This window comes from Chenopodium album, chromosome 1, assembly GCF_948465745.1.
Source record: "Chenopodium album chromosome 1, dcCheAlbu1.1, whole genome shotgun sequence".
In the NCBI taxonomy this organism is placed as follows: Eukaryota; Viridiplantae; Streptophyta; class Magnoliopsida; order Caryophyllales; family Amaranthaceae; genus Chenopodium; species Chenopodium album.
The window spans coordinates 8,450,273-8,464,617 of record NC_137834.1 but is presented as its reverse complement, the minus strand read 5'-3'; the positions used below and the strand labels follow the sequence as shown (position 1 = coordinate 8,464,617).

The 14,345-nt window shown below is 35.6% G+C and overlaps 1 long non-coding RNA gene across 1 annotated transcript; it reads left to right on the top strand.

The window, feature by feature from the left end:
* The first annotated feature begins 5,189 nt into the window (after window positions 1–5,189).
* On the top strand, window positions 5,190–6,351 carry LOC145557055 (uncharacterized). The gene is made up of 3 exons (XR_014092180.1): window positions 5,190–5,242; window positions 5,359–5,433; window positions 5,965–6,351. It is a non-coding gene; the product is annotated as an uncharacterized LOC145557055 (long non-coding RNA).
* The last annotated feature ends 7,994 nt before the right edge of the window (window positions 6,352–14,345 follow it).

The window sequence follows — 14,345 nt, the reverse complement described above, 5'->3', positions numbered from 1 at the left end:
TTCATGCAATGAAATAAAGTTTGCTTGTAAAGTTGTAATGGTGCACTTCTTGTTTATTCGATCTCTTATATAAACTTTCTGGCTAAGAAATTAAGAATGTACGATCAATGAACGTAGACATATTTAATATTACTTCTCATATTTTTCTTGGAAGAAGCTCACTCCACTGCACTGTATTATGAATTTGTAATATAGCGAGGCTGCTAGTTTTTTTTTTTTTTTTTGATAGTAGCTAGGCTGCTAGTATTGACAAGTCAAATTTGCAAGTGTTGTTTTGAGCCTTTTATAGCCGCCTCTACAAACCATAATTAAAAACGTAATACTGTATTTTCTTTTCTATGGGCTACACTGTAGATATATTATATAATGACATTTTGTGAAATACTATCTTATAAAACATTTTTTTTTTGCGAGAAACTATCTAATACTCCTTTTTTTTTATTTTTTTATGCATCAGTTTGACCATCACATTTGCCGAGACGCTAATTTGACCATTAATATCTTTAATTGTCTATTAGTAAAAATTGTAATAAACTTTTATTATGAAACTAGACATCATGACAAATCCAATGATATATTATATAATAACATCTATTTATTTGTAGAGGTGAAAAAATTAAGTCAACCATGATATGCGAATAGTGCAATTGTCAAAGTGATGCATTTATTAAAAAAAAAAACGGAGGGAGTATTACCTTCGTTTCGTATTAGTTTCAACTTTGGGGTATTATTTCTGAGATTAACCGCAACAATGCAGGTATTGCATCAATACACTATTGATACATTATATATAAGGATATTGATTGATGCAATATATGCACTGTATTATGAATTCGTATTGTGATATGGTCAACGCCGGAAAATAAAAGTCAACCATGACTTTCCGACCAATGGTAGTTTCTTACAACATTAACCTTTTAATAAGGTAGTTTCTTACAACATTTTTTTGACTAGATAGTTTCTCGAAAAAAAAAAAAGTGTTTTGTAAGATAATTTTTCACATAATGTCCTATATATAAATAGGGAGTGTTTATAGTTCAGTCAAAGGTGGGAATCCAATACATCCTCCGTTTTTTTTATAGTTGCAACAGTTTGACTTTTACACTATTCACTTGTTTTACTTTGACTAGATTTAACAATTTATGCTTAAGTAAAAATATAGTCATGTGTGATTTTGTTAGATTCGTATTGTTTTATACAATAATAATATCAAATGTTTATAATTTTTACATGTCGATAATTAAATATATAAACTATTGAAAACATGCATTAGCAAGTGTGAAAAGAGAAGCGTTGCAACTAAATAAATAAAAATAATAAAAAAAAACAGAGGAAGTATAAATGTAGGCCTAGTGACCTACGCGGCCCAGCCTGACACAATCCAGACCATTCAAAGTAAGCATATAAGCACAATATAATGTCAAAATGAGTGAGGGATAGCTCAAGTGGTTAGAGCTTCCCTCCCGATCCTATGAGGTTATGGGATCGATTCTCACCCCGCCCTTGTGGCTCTCTAAAGACAAACACAATATAATGTCAAATGGGTAAGATTTTATGAAACTAAAGAAAATGAAAATCTATGTGCTTTTAGCTTGTAAAATTAGTGGAAATTCTACGAACCCTTAAGAAAGGGAAGCAACTTGTCTACTAACGACGACCAAGACTTGCTCCTTAGTCGTTATCAAAAGGTAAATAAATAATAAATAAATAAATAAATAATAAACTTGCTCCCATATGATCAATAACTGAAGGACAATATGATTTAGAAGTTATTACGAGTTTACGACCCATCTATAACTTATGAAGTTATAAGTAGCATGTTAGATAATATGTTAATATTATCTCGTAAATATTCTGTAAAATATATCTTGTGTATTTTAGGTTATTCTAATGATTAGGTTGTAAACCCTATATATATTGATTTAATGAGAAAGCCTCCTCCAAGGAGAATTACACATTTCTACATGGTATCAGATTCCTTTAGGGTTTCTTTTTCTCTCTTTTCTCAAAAATCCTACTCGTTCCTCTAGGACCTCCTTAGCCGTCCACTTCAATTCTCAGCCGCACCAACCTCCTTCAATGGCCAGTGACGACACACTCACCCCTCCTCCCAAGCAAACCCCCTTCCATCCTGCTTTCGTAGGTCACAATATCAAACAACTTATCAACGTGACCCTTGATCACGATGACGCTCAATATGCTACGTGGGTTGAACTTTTTCAAATTCAAGCTTGTGCTTTTAACGTGACCGATTATATTGATGCGAAGGTTTCCCGTCCCACGGACGTTGATGATGTCACATGGAAGAGACTAGATGCAATTGTGAAGCAATGGATCTATAGCACCATCTCCAAGGACCTTGTTAACACAATCATGAAACCGGGTGCCACGGCTCTTGAGTTATGGACCCGTCTTGAGGAAGTATTTCATGACAACAAGCATACTAGGGCCGTTTACTTGGAAGAACAGTTATCCACCATCAAGCTTGAAAATTTTGCAAATATGGCCGAATATTGCAAAGAACTTAAACTCCTTGCCGATCAATTATCCAACGTTGATTGCCCGATCTCGGATCGCAAAATGGTGATGCAACTTATTGCGGGACTCACCGAGGGTGAGTATGAAACTGTGGCTGCTATTGTTTCTCAATCCGAACCAACCCCGAGTTTCAACAAAGCTCGTTCCATGTTCTTGTTGGAGGAAACTCTAAAGAACAAACAAAGGGAGAGTGGGCAGCACGCTCTTGTTGCTCAATCATCATCAACGACCACCACTCCGTCACCGTCTCAGCACTCGTCAGAGCAGTCCCGTGGAGGTGGTCGGGGTCGTGGCTCTTCTGGAAAAGGGAAGGGGAACAATTCGAAAGGTAAGGGTCGTGGCAAGGGAAGACAAAACGCCCAAGGCCAAGCTTCAAACCAGCAGCAGCACGGGCCCAATTCAGGAGCCCAATACTAGCAGCAGACCGCCCCTAAGTGGGGGGTCTAGCCCAGTTGGCACCAGCAGCCTGGGTACGGGCAGTGGGCCTCACCACCCTGCCCGTATTCAACTGGCACTACTACAAATCCCTTATTTTTTGGACGCTATTGGTTCGACGCAGTGTATGGGGTGTCCACGTAAAAATAAATTCCCGCTTATTTTCGACGCTTTTATGTGTCGAATCACTTCTTGACAAGAAAAAGCGTCGACAAATTCGTATAATTTGCACGTGACTCAAAGCAACCGAAGGAAAATTAAAAAGGAAAAAAAAAAAAAAAAGAAATGTCATAAACCGGCTTATACCCACGAATATACCCAAAGTACCACATGCTTAACTCTCTCTCTCTCTCTCTCTCTCTAACTCTTAGATCTCAGCACCTCAACACAAATTTTATGTTCGTTCTTGTTCATCAATAAAACTCCTTCGTCACTGAAATCCTCTTCTTCGATCTCTCAATTTCTGGATTTTCTCTCCTATTCTCAATCATGAGGTTTTGCCTTCTACTCAATCTCATATTGAATTGCTTCCTAAAACAATTTCAAAATTAGGGTTTTCAATTTTACTGACATTCTTTTATTCCCTCTTTTTTTATTGAAATTTTCAGGCGACTATGATCTACATCGATAATTCAGAGTGGATGCGTAATGGTGATTACTCGCCCACCAGATTTCAAGCTATTTCTGATGCTGTTAATCTCATCTGCGGCGCTAAAACTCAGGTTTTCTTTCTCTCTCTTGACTTCTTTTAAAACCTAATTTACAATTTGGGGTTTGAATTTGTTATCAATGGTGTTTTTTTCATGAATTTGGTAGTTAATTGTGGATATTATTTGAGGGGTTTTGATGTTATTGATTGATTTCGTGTAGTCTAATTTAGAGAACACTGTTGGAATTTTGACTATGGCTGGTAAAGGTGTTCGTGTTTTGGTCACTCCCACCAGTGATCTTGGAAAGATATAGGCTTGTATGCACGGTTAGTTTTCGGTTGATATATCGTGAATTGATTAACATAAATCTTGATTATGCATGTTATTGAATCTGTTGTTGTGAATGCATGATTCGAAAGCATGGCTTTTTAGAAAACTTTTGTAGCATGTAACTTAGCTGACTTGAGGATTATCACATTACGTCTAGTTAGGTTGATTTTAGGGATAGAAGAAATTGATGGGTTGGATGGCATTTGGTTTTCTGATCGTATTAGAATATGAAAATGCCTGGTGGTTAGGTTAAGTCAGTGGCTATTGAATAGAATTAGTGAATGGCTAATATATGTTGATAGATGAAATTGGTACAAGGTGAATGACTATTTTCAGGATTTTGTGCTATAATACCGTTCAGAATTAATTTGTTACATTTAATTGTTGTGAAATAGCATTGAATTTATAGTTATTTTATAGTATTAGAAAGCCATTGTATTGGAATCTAGGGATTTTTTGTATGTCGTGTTTGGTTGCTGATTTTGGTCAGACTTAGAAATTCATGTTTTTTTTTTTTTTTTTTTTTTTTTTTTTTTTTTTTTTCCAATTTTGGGTCTAATTGCAATTCTTTGAGAAATACTTTGTGGGTATTTCACTTTAATTTAGGGTTCTAATTGCTTAGCATTCATACACCTTTATCTCAGATTGTTCTTCTTCATCCCTTAATCTCTCGTTTCTGTCCTTTAATATCTATGTTTAGTTACTTTTTTATTTTTTTGAGGAAAAATCTATGTTTGGTTAATTATCTGAGCTAATTCATAGCATTTTGATCTTCCCAGGCAGGATAAAAGAATATTGGGAGTGAAAAGGGTAGCAAATAACATCGGATTATTTAAGAAATGGTCCTTTGTTGCCTGATGTCAAGGATCCAAAGCAGATTTATTTTAGTTGGTTGTTTGTAGTGTTGATTACTGACTTGATTTATCTGGTTTAGAAGCTTCTAATTGTCGAAGCCAATTTGATGCATGCTTGGTTGAGGACTTCAGGTTTTTGTTTGTAAGTGCATGTTTTGGTACGTGTTATTTTTGTTTCATGCTTGTTGCTACTATATCTTATTTTGCTAGTAAAGTTTTCTATTGTAATTGAATGGATTATAAAGAAGGATATACTGATATATGTTTATATTGGCTCATTTGTGAATAAGGTCATGATCATAATTCTTATTGTGTTTTAAAATTTTGACTTTGATATGAGAAGCTGATTTGATTGTTTAATTTTTGCTGGAAAGGAATTCAAGGGATATACAGCTTTAAATTCTGAGAAGTTGGATACTTCTTTAAAAACCAAAGGTTTTGTTGATCCATCATCTTATCTATTTGCTCTTTTAATTGTCGAATCACCTTATTTTGTGTACAAAACTGCAAGGAATTTTGAAGACTTAGCAACTTACCTTATTTGATTGCAGGTTACCCAAAGGAGTCTTTCTACATTGGCCCGCTTCATGATGAAATCTGCAATTTGAACCAGTGGCCTTCTCAAGGTAAGCTTGTTGTTAAAGCTCAATTTCTATTTTATTTTCCTTGTTAGAGCTTCTACCAAATTGGAGACCAACTATGGAAGCATAGCATAGACAAATTATGTAAGTTATACAATTTCATCATGTCCAATATATGCATTGTCCAGGCTTGTGGTTTGTTGAGGGACATACTCTACTGTCAGTTTTAGGCGGTCTGATCTTGTTAGTTTCTAGTTTTAACTGGAAATGGCAATGTTAAGGAATGTTATATCTTTTCTTCGTGTTACTTTTCCAAGAATGTATTGGTTTGTTTAATGAGCGTCCATAGACCCTGTAGTTTCATACTGTATTAAGGTTGTAGTGGAACTTCCTTGACAAAGATCAAGTCAGTCCAAATTTTCCTAATAAAATAGTTTCATGTGTTGGTTGTGTCTTTTCTTTTTGCATCTGGTAAAAGGGTATGACAACGAAAATTATGAATCTTTAGTGATTTGAGATATAATGAAGTGATGTGCTGTATCTTTATCTGCTGAGCTGATATGGACTTAATCTCAGGAACTTCGAAGAGAATCCATTGAGTATCCATTTCTAAATCTGATCCATTCGTTCCCACCCATTGGGAACACCACCATGCATCTCCGGGTCTTCTAAACAAAGCATCCGAATTCTTAGGAAAGGCAAAACATCAGGTAACATTTAGAGCTTGTGTGAATGCTTGCTTGTGATGTGTGTGTGTGTGTGCCCTGCTCCCCTGCTACTGCTTGTCATGCTCCCCTGCTGCTTTTATACTACTTGTCTGCTCTGCTCCCCTGCTACTTGCTGTAAAGCTCCCCTGCTGCTTGCTGTAAAGATTGAATTAAGTAACATTTAGAGCCACTTTTTGGAGGAAAGCTAATTATAACATATGATGGAATAATAGCACCAATATGTTGTTGCGTGACTTGTGAGTTATGTATTGGATATCAAATTTCTGATATTGGATATTGATTCTCAAACTTTGGTGATGAGTAATGGAATTAATAAGGTGTTCAATTGATAATATATTCTCAAACTTTGGTGATGAGTAATGGAAGTGAAGTAAAGGGTACCCGTTTTGCCTCTGAACCAGTGCCTTTTACGCTAAAAAATAAAATAAGTTTTGCATTTTTTCCATTAAATTAATACAAAGACTTGCACATATAAAAACTCAGATATTTCCATTAATAAATAGCTATAATGTTTTACACTTTAATAAAACATACAAGAAAAAAAAAATTACAATGGGAGCATAACCACAATAGCAGGGGCATAGCAACATCAGCATCAGGAGGATACATCAGCAGGAGCAGAGCAAAATGAGCATCAAGAGCAGACATCAGCAGCAGCAAAACCAAAACATCGTGCAGCAACAACAACAACAACAACAGCAGCAGCATCAAAGTGCAACACCAGCCACGAGCAACTACAGCCACACATACATTCACTATAACAGCCACACAAACCGGATTAATATTTACAGCAGCACATACATTCACTAAAATAGCCATACAAACAACTAATTTGAGCCATGTAACTCATCAGAAAAATGATCTAACACAACCTGCTAGAATAGATTACTTTTAACCTGCTAGAATGGTTGCAAATTCTGGTTATTGTTTTGTTGTTTGTAATTTTTAGCATGATGTGATATCTTCTGTGTTGTTCTGTTCGGGTTATTGTGTTCTGTTTTTGGCAATTGTGCTCGGGTTTGGTACAAGTTGATTTAAGGACATTCATCGTGGTCAAACTTTGTTAAATCAATTTATTTATCGTGTGTGTGTGTGTGTGTAGTGTTGTATGTCTTCACTACTATTGAGTGAAACCAATATTAACTTTGAGAACAACACTTTGGAATGTGCAAATTGGTGCATAGTGTAAAATTGTACCAGCTAGGAATACTTTAACAGGAGTAGGTTGTGAGTTATTAATTCATAGCTGTTGCTGCTGCTTTCTAGCTTCCAGGCAATACCGAATTAGACTTCTTGATACTTGATCAGTAATGCCTTGTTTGATTATTCTAAATTCTAATAAGAGAATGCATATAATTTTATCCTAGGAATTTTAAGAAACTTGGAAGCCATTGCAATAATAATGGGATTTCAGATTTGGTGAGCTTTGGAATAATGTATCATTATGGAACAAACTAATATAAACGATTTTTATGTGTTATCATGGTGTTGTAAGAAAATCCTTTTATCTCTGCTTGCTTTTCTGCCCTTGTGTAGAGCTTCTTATGGCTTTGATTTTTCTCAGAAAATTTCATGAAAAATGCATAGACAAGGGTAGACTAAGTTGGCGACTCCTATAATGTGTACCTTCGTTTATTTTTGAAGAAGGGATGCTTTGTCTCACTGCTATTCACACTAGCGATATGTTGCATTATTGCCTTATTGCATTATTGCCTTTGATAATGCTTTACACTCAACCCCACAAATAACCTTACAAATAACCTTACATTCAACTATGATGCATTGATGTTTGTTGTTCTTAAGTGTTGTTGTTGTTTGCTTTTGTTAGTTTGCTTTTAGCTATCATCAATTTGACTATGAGCTTTATTATGGTTGAAGTTTAGGGATAAAAATGCCTTTGTTGTTAGAGTTGTTACCTCCCCCATTTTGAATTTGTTATGTGATTGTTGAGGTCTGATGATTTTACTTGCTCTAATTTTTACAAAAAAAAAAAAAAATACAAAATTTCTCATAAAAGATGGATGAATAAATAAGACAAGTAAAATGAAAGTGAGATGAATTCAAACAAAGCTGATGTACATATATCTATATGAAGTATGAACTGATTGTGATCAAGTTATTCATATGTGTAATGGTGGTTGCTCTGGCAAAAAATGATTTAGACTAATTTATACTTTGTATTTTTTTTTTTTTTTGAAGATTGGAAAAGGCAATGTAGGTGCAACAAAAGAATAGGTCAGGACACTTGAGCATCAACAAGCGACTATATCGATCAATGTGGTCATCATCTATCTATTTTGGTTTTTAGTCTTATATTAGTGATGTATTTATTTAGGGACAAGCTACATACTATAATATGCGACCATTTTTTTTTTTTAATGATTGTAATGTGTTGATGTTTTTTTTTTCTAAATTTGGTAATTAACTACGTACTCTTTTTATTGTTGATTAATTATTGTTTTTTTTTTAATATGATCTAGTTATATAGAATTTTTGTTTATTTTTATTTTAATGTTATTAATTAATTTAATTTATGATAAATATCCCAATTATAATGTATGTATGATGATAATAATTTGATAAAAGAAAAAAAAAGCTTAAAAACTAAATCTAGACACTTTTTAATGTCTACATAATTGCACATTTTCAAATTTCAAAGACTTTCCCGCCATACCATAGGCTGACACGAATAAACGCAAAACAACAAAAAGTGTCGCTAAATTTGATTATGTGGACAGGAAAAAGCGTCGCTAAAAAACTACATACTTTTGGGATAATGCGCGAAATAAGTAATTTTCGACGTTCGTATATTAGTTTGGACAATAAAAAGCGTCGAGAATCTCGACGCTTTTTTGTGTCCCCGAAAAATTTTCGACTCATGGATTTGCGACGCTTTTTTGCAGCGTCGAGAAATAATTTTTCGACGCTTTTTAGCGTCGAAAAAAGGCCTAAAAAGCGTCCAAAAAACACGCTTTTTGTAGTAGTGTGGGCCTGCCCAGCAGTACCGTGGGTCCAGCCAGTCAAGTCCGTCAATTTTGGGTGCCAGACCAGTCCAACAGCAACAAGCCTATTATGCAGCTCCGGCCCAATCAGAGTATGGTCCATTAATGTCGCTGACGGATCTGGGTCAGGCCTACAATTCAATGAGCCTTCAACCTCCCGACAATGGATGGTACATGGACACGGGTGCAACTTCTCATATGACTCGTGACTCGGGTAATCTCTCTAAACTGTTTAATTTGAGCACTCCTCAATATATTTTAGTTGGTGATGGCAAACGTATTCCAATTCATGGCTATGGCACTACTACCACTCCCTCACCCAATCCTCCCTTTCACCTCAAAAATGTCTTACATGTCCCCAATATTATTAAGAACTTAATTTATGTTAGGAAATTTGCTTGTGATAATTCTGTGTCTATTGAGTTTGACCCTCTCGGTTTTTCTGTGAAGGACCTTCATTCGGGGACAATTCTAGCGAGGTGCAATAGTGTGGGGGATCTCTATCCTTTTTCCAATTCTTCCGCTTCTCATGACAAAAGTCAACTATCTCTAGCTGCTATTTCTCCTTCAACTTGGCATCATAGACTTGGACACCCCGGCGAACCAGTTTTTAATTTTCTTAGGAAAAATAATTTGATTCGTTGTAATAAGAGAAATTCTTCTCAATTTTGCTACTCTTGCCCTTTGGGTAAACATGTACGACTTCCGTTTAAGTCCTCTACTTCCGTTACTTTTTCACCATTTGATATTATTCATATGGATTTATGGACATCTCCTATTTCTAGCAAATTGGGTCACAAATACTATTTAGTTTTGCTTGATGATTTCTCTCATTTTATTTGGGTGTTTCCTTTACAATATAAATCTCAAGTCTATGATATTCTAGTCAATTTTCGAGCATATATTAAAACACAATTCGAAAAGGACATTAAAACTTTTCAAAATGACGATGGCCGTGAATTTGATAATTCCCCTTTTCGTATTTTTTGTGCAAAACATGGCATGCTCTTTCGCTTCTCTTGCCAAAACACTTCTTCTCAAAACGGCAAAGCCGAAAGAATAATACGCACTATCAATAATATGTCTCGAACTATTCTTTTTCATGCCTCCCTTCCGCCTTCTTTTTGGGTTTATTCTGTGGCTATGGTTGCCTACATTCTCAATATTCTCCCCTCCACAACCATACAAAATAAAACCCCCACCGCGGTTCTATATCGTAGATGTCCCACTTATGATCATCTTCGTACTTTTGGGTGTCTTTTCTTCCCAAACCTTAGTGCTACCGCTCCTCATAAGCTTGCACCTCGGTCCACACCTTGTGTTTTCTTGGGATTCCCCTCTAATCATTGTGGTTATTTGTGTTATGACTTATCATCCAACAAAATAATTGTTTCCCGTCATGTGACATTTGTTGAAGACTAATTCCCCTTCTCAAACATTCAACAATTTAAAGAAACTGATTATGAGTTTTTGGAGTCTTTTGATAATAATTTGCTCCAAACTTATTACCACCATCCATGCAAAAATTCGGCCCAGCCTCAAAGCCCACGAGATAATCCCACAAATCCCACCAAACACACAAATCACACGGACATGCAGTCCACTCCGCGGGTGGGCCGCGGCATTCCCTCTCCAACCGCAGCTAACCTGCGGACCCCTCTGCCCAGCCCACATCACTCTCCTACTTCTCCATCTAGCCCACCAAATTCTCCTAATTCACCCTCTATCCAATTCGGAACTCTTCCTAGCCCAACTCCGGTCATCACTCCTCACTCTAGGCCAACTATTTAACCTTCCCACACTATGACTACTCGTGCTAAGGATGGAATTTTTAAGCCGAACCCCAAATATCAAGCTAATATTACAGTTCCTGCTATTTCCCCACTTCCTAACAATCCAAAGTTAGCCATGCTTGATCATAATTGGAATACGGCCATGAATGAGGAATTTAATGCTCTTACAGAACAACATACTTGGGATCTTGTTCCAAGACCGGAAGGGGTCAATATTATTCGGTGTATGTGGTTATTTAAGCACAAATACAGGGAAAATGGTGACTTAGAGAGATACAAAGCAAGACTTGTTGTGAATGGCAAGTCTCAACAGGTTGGTGTAGATTGTGATGAGACGTTTAGTCCCGTGGTCAAACCAGCGACTATTCGCACTGTTTTGAGTATTGCTATGGGTAGGGACTGGCCTATTCATCAGCTTGATGTTAAGAATGCGTTTCTTCATGGTGATCTCAAAGAAACTTTTTATATGCATCAACCACCGGGATTTGTAGATCCCAAAGCTCCCACTTATGTTTGTCGGCTCAATAGATCTCTTTACGGTCTCAAACAAGCCCCACGGGCTTGGTATCAACGGTTTGCTAATTATCTGATGCAGATTGGTTTTGTATGCAGTAAAAGTGATAATTGCCTCTTTATTTTGCGACATGGTGCTAATGTTGCATATCTCTTGCTCTATGTTGATGACATTGTGCTTACAACTTCCTCAGAACAACTCAAGTGTGATATTATTGCTCTCCTCAAGTCTGAATTCTCCATGACTGATTTAGGGAAGTTGAGTTACTTTTTGGGTATTTCAGTCACCCGAACAAAGGACTCCATGATTCTTTGTCAGAGTAAGTACGTAGAGGAAATTATTCACAGGGTCAATATGGACAATTGCAAACCGGTTGTTACTCCTGTCGATACTCAGTCGAAGCTTAGTGCTCATGATGGTGAGCTAGTGCAGGATCCCTCTCTCTACAGGAGCCTTGCAGGTGCGCTTCAGTACCTCACTTTCACAAGACCTGACATTGCTTATGTCGTTCAGCAGGTTTGTCTATTCATGCATGCTCCTAGGGAACCTCACTTTAACGCTCTTAAGCGTATTATCAGATATATTAAAGGCACTTCTGATCATGGACTACATTTATACCGTTCTGCGCCTACGAGACTTATTTCTTATACAGATGCTGATTGGGGCGGCTGCCCGGACACTCGACGATCCACTTCAGGGTATTGTGTTTATTTGGGTGATAATCTGGTCTCATGGTCTGCAAAACGACAAGCTACGTTGTCCAAATCAAGTGCTGAAGCGGAATATAGAGGTGTCGCTAATGTTGTTTTTGAATTATGTTGGCTTCGAAATTTACTACTCGAGTTACATTGCCCTGTTAGACTGGCATCCTTGGTTTATTGTGATAATATTTCTGCCATATACTTATCTTCTAATCCAGTACAACACCAACGTACCAAACACATTGAGATGGACATCCATTTTGTACGTGACAAGGTCGCTCTTGGAGAGATCAAGGTCTTACATGTTCCATCCTCATATCAGTACGCAGATATTTTCACGAAAGGTTTACCTCGCCAACTGTTCTTAGATTTCAGAGACAGTCTCAGCATTCGACCTCCTCCCGCTTCAACTGCGGGGGTGTGTTAGATAATATGTTAATATTATCTCGTAAATATTCTGTAAAATATATCTTGTGTATTTTAGGTTATTCTCATGACTAGGTTGTAAACCCTATATATATTGATTTAATTAGAAAGCCTCCTCCAAGGAGAATCACACAATTCTACATAGCATAATAATATATTACGTACTAAATTTTATCAAATCATCGCGCTGGATGCGAATTTACAATGAGTAATAAAACCATCAAGTACAAAACCAAAAAAAAAAAAAAAAAAAAACATGAGTAAATGGGGTAATAAAACAAAAATTTATTGTTTTTTAAAACCTTTTTCAAAAAATAAAAAAATAAAAAAAAATAAATAAATAAATGAAGTTTATTTGACTAGAAAGCGGATCCAATTAACTTTAGTTTTCTCATACCAATGCGAAATAAAATCCTCATAGAATGAGGGGTGAATTAAGACGTGACTTTTTTCCACTTTGGCTCTAGTAACCATTTTAACGTTGAGGACCAACTCATTTAAAATTTTAAGCAAATTATTAAAATCCATGATTAATTTATACACGTACTCTGTCATATAGTACAATAGTAAAAAAAAAAAAATTGATAATTTTGTAAATAAAACTTTCGATTGCCAGATTGCATTTTTGCACCCACCTCTATGAGTGGTTTAGGCTCAATTCTACAAACTAACAAAATTGACATCATTTCCAAAACCCAACAAGTTTATGTTTGTGCAATTAGGAGGTTGTATAAGTGTTTGTATAAGTGTCTGTAAACTGCTTATTTTTTAATGGAAACAAGTTTATCAAGAATAATATTTAAAAATAAAAAATTGTGGTGTTATTATTTTGACACCATAAAAATCTCAAAATAAGTCAAACTTTTATCAAATTAACACAATTTAAGCTTATCTTATAAAAGACCTTATTTGATCTAAAAGGTTTATACAGAAATTGTTCATGAAGTTAATTAATTAATTATATGGATGAATATATTTATGCTCATATTTAATCTCATTTACTAGCTTTAAAAACTGTACAAACTCGACATATTTCTCATATAGAGGTGTCAAAACCAAACTGACCCGAAAAAAATTGTCCGTTTCGAACTGTAACCGATCCGATTTGATCCGAGAAATTCAAGATCCAAACCCGATCTATAACCGAACTAAATTCAACCCAAATCCGAACTTGACCCGATCTGAACTTAACCCGACATCGATTTGATCCGACCTGAACTCAACCCGAATCCGATTTGACCCGACATGAACTCAAACCGAACCGATTTGACCCGACCCGAGCTCAACCCGATCCGAAATTGACCCAAAAAATAATCGATCTAATCCGATCCGTTTTGACCCGAACTGATATTAACCCGATCTGATTTTAACTCGATTTGATTTTTACCCGATCATAATTAATTATTTACTTTTTTATTCAAGTTCTTATACTATATATTTACTAATTATTAATAAGTTAACTTTTTGACTACAAAGAAATAATCCAGAGTCTTAAGTTTACTTCATGTACATATCAATTATATTAATTTACTTTCTAAGCTTTAATGAATGCCACAAGATCTATAAACCTAAACATCAAGCGAGATTTAATTGATTTGCTTGTAAAGCTCTTGTTAAATGCTGCCTAAAGCCTATTGTCATTTTTAATGAATTTCCTCCCATTCTGTTATATTTTATGAACTAATAATTCTTTTCTCTAACACCTACAACCAATTATATCAATATAAATCACATTACTTCATCTTTTAGTAGAATTTTTTTCCCACAAGATCATTATTATTACTCCCTCCGTC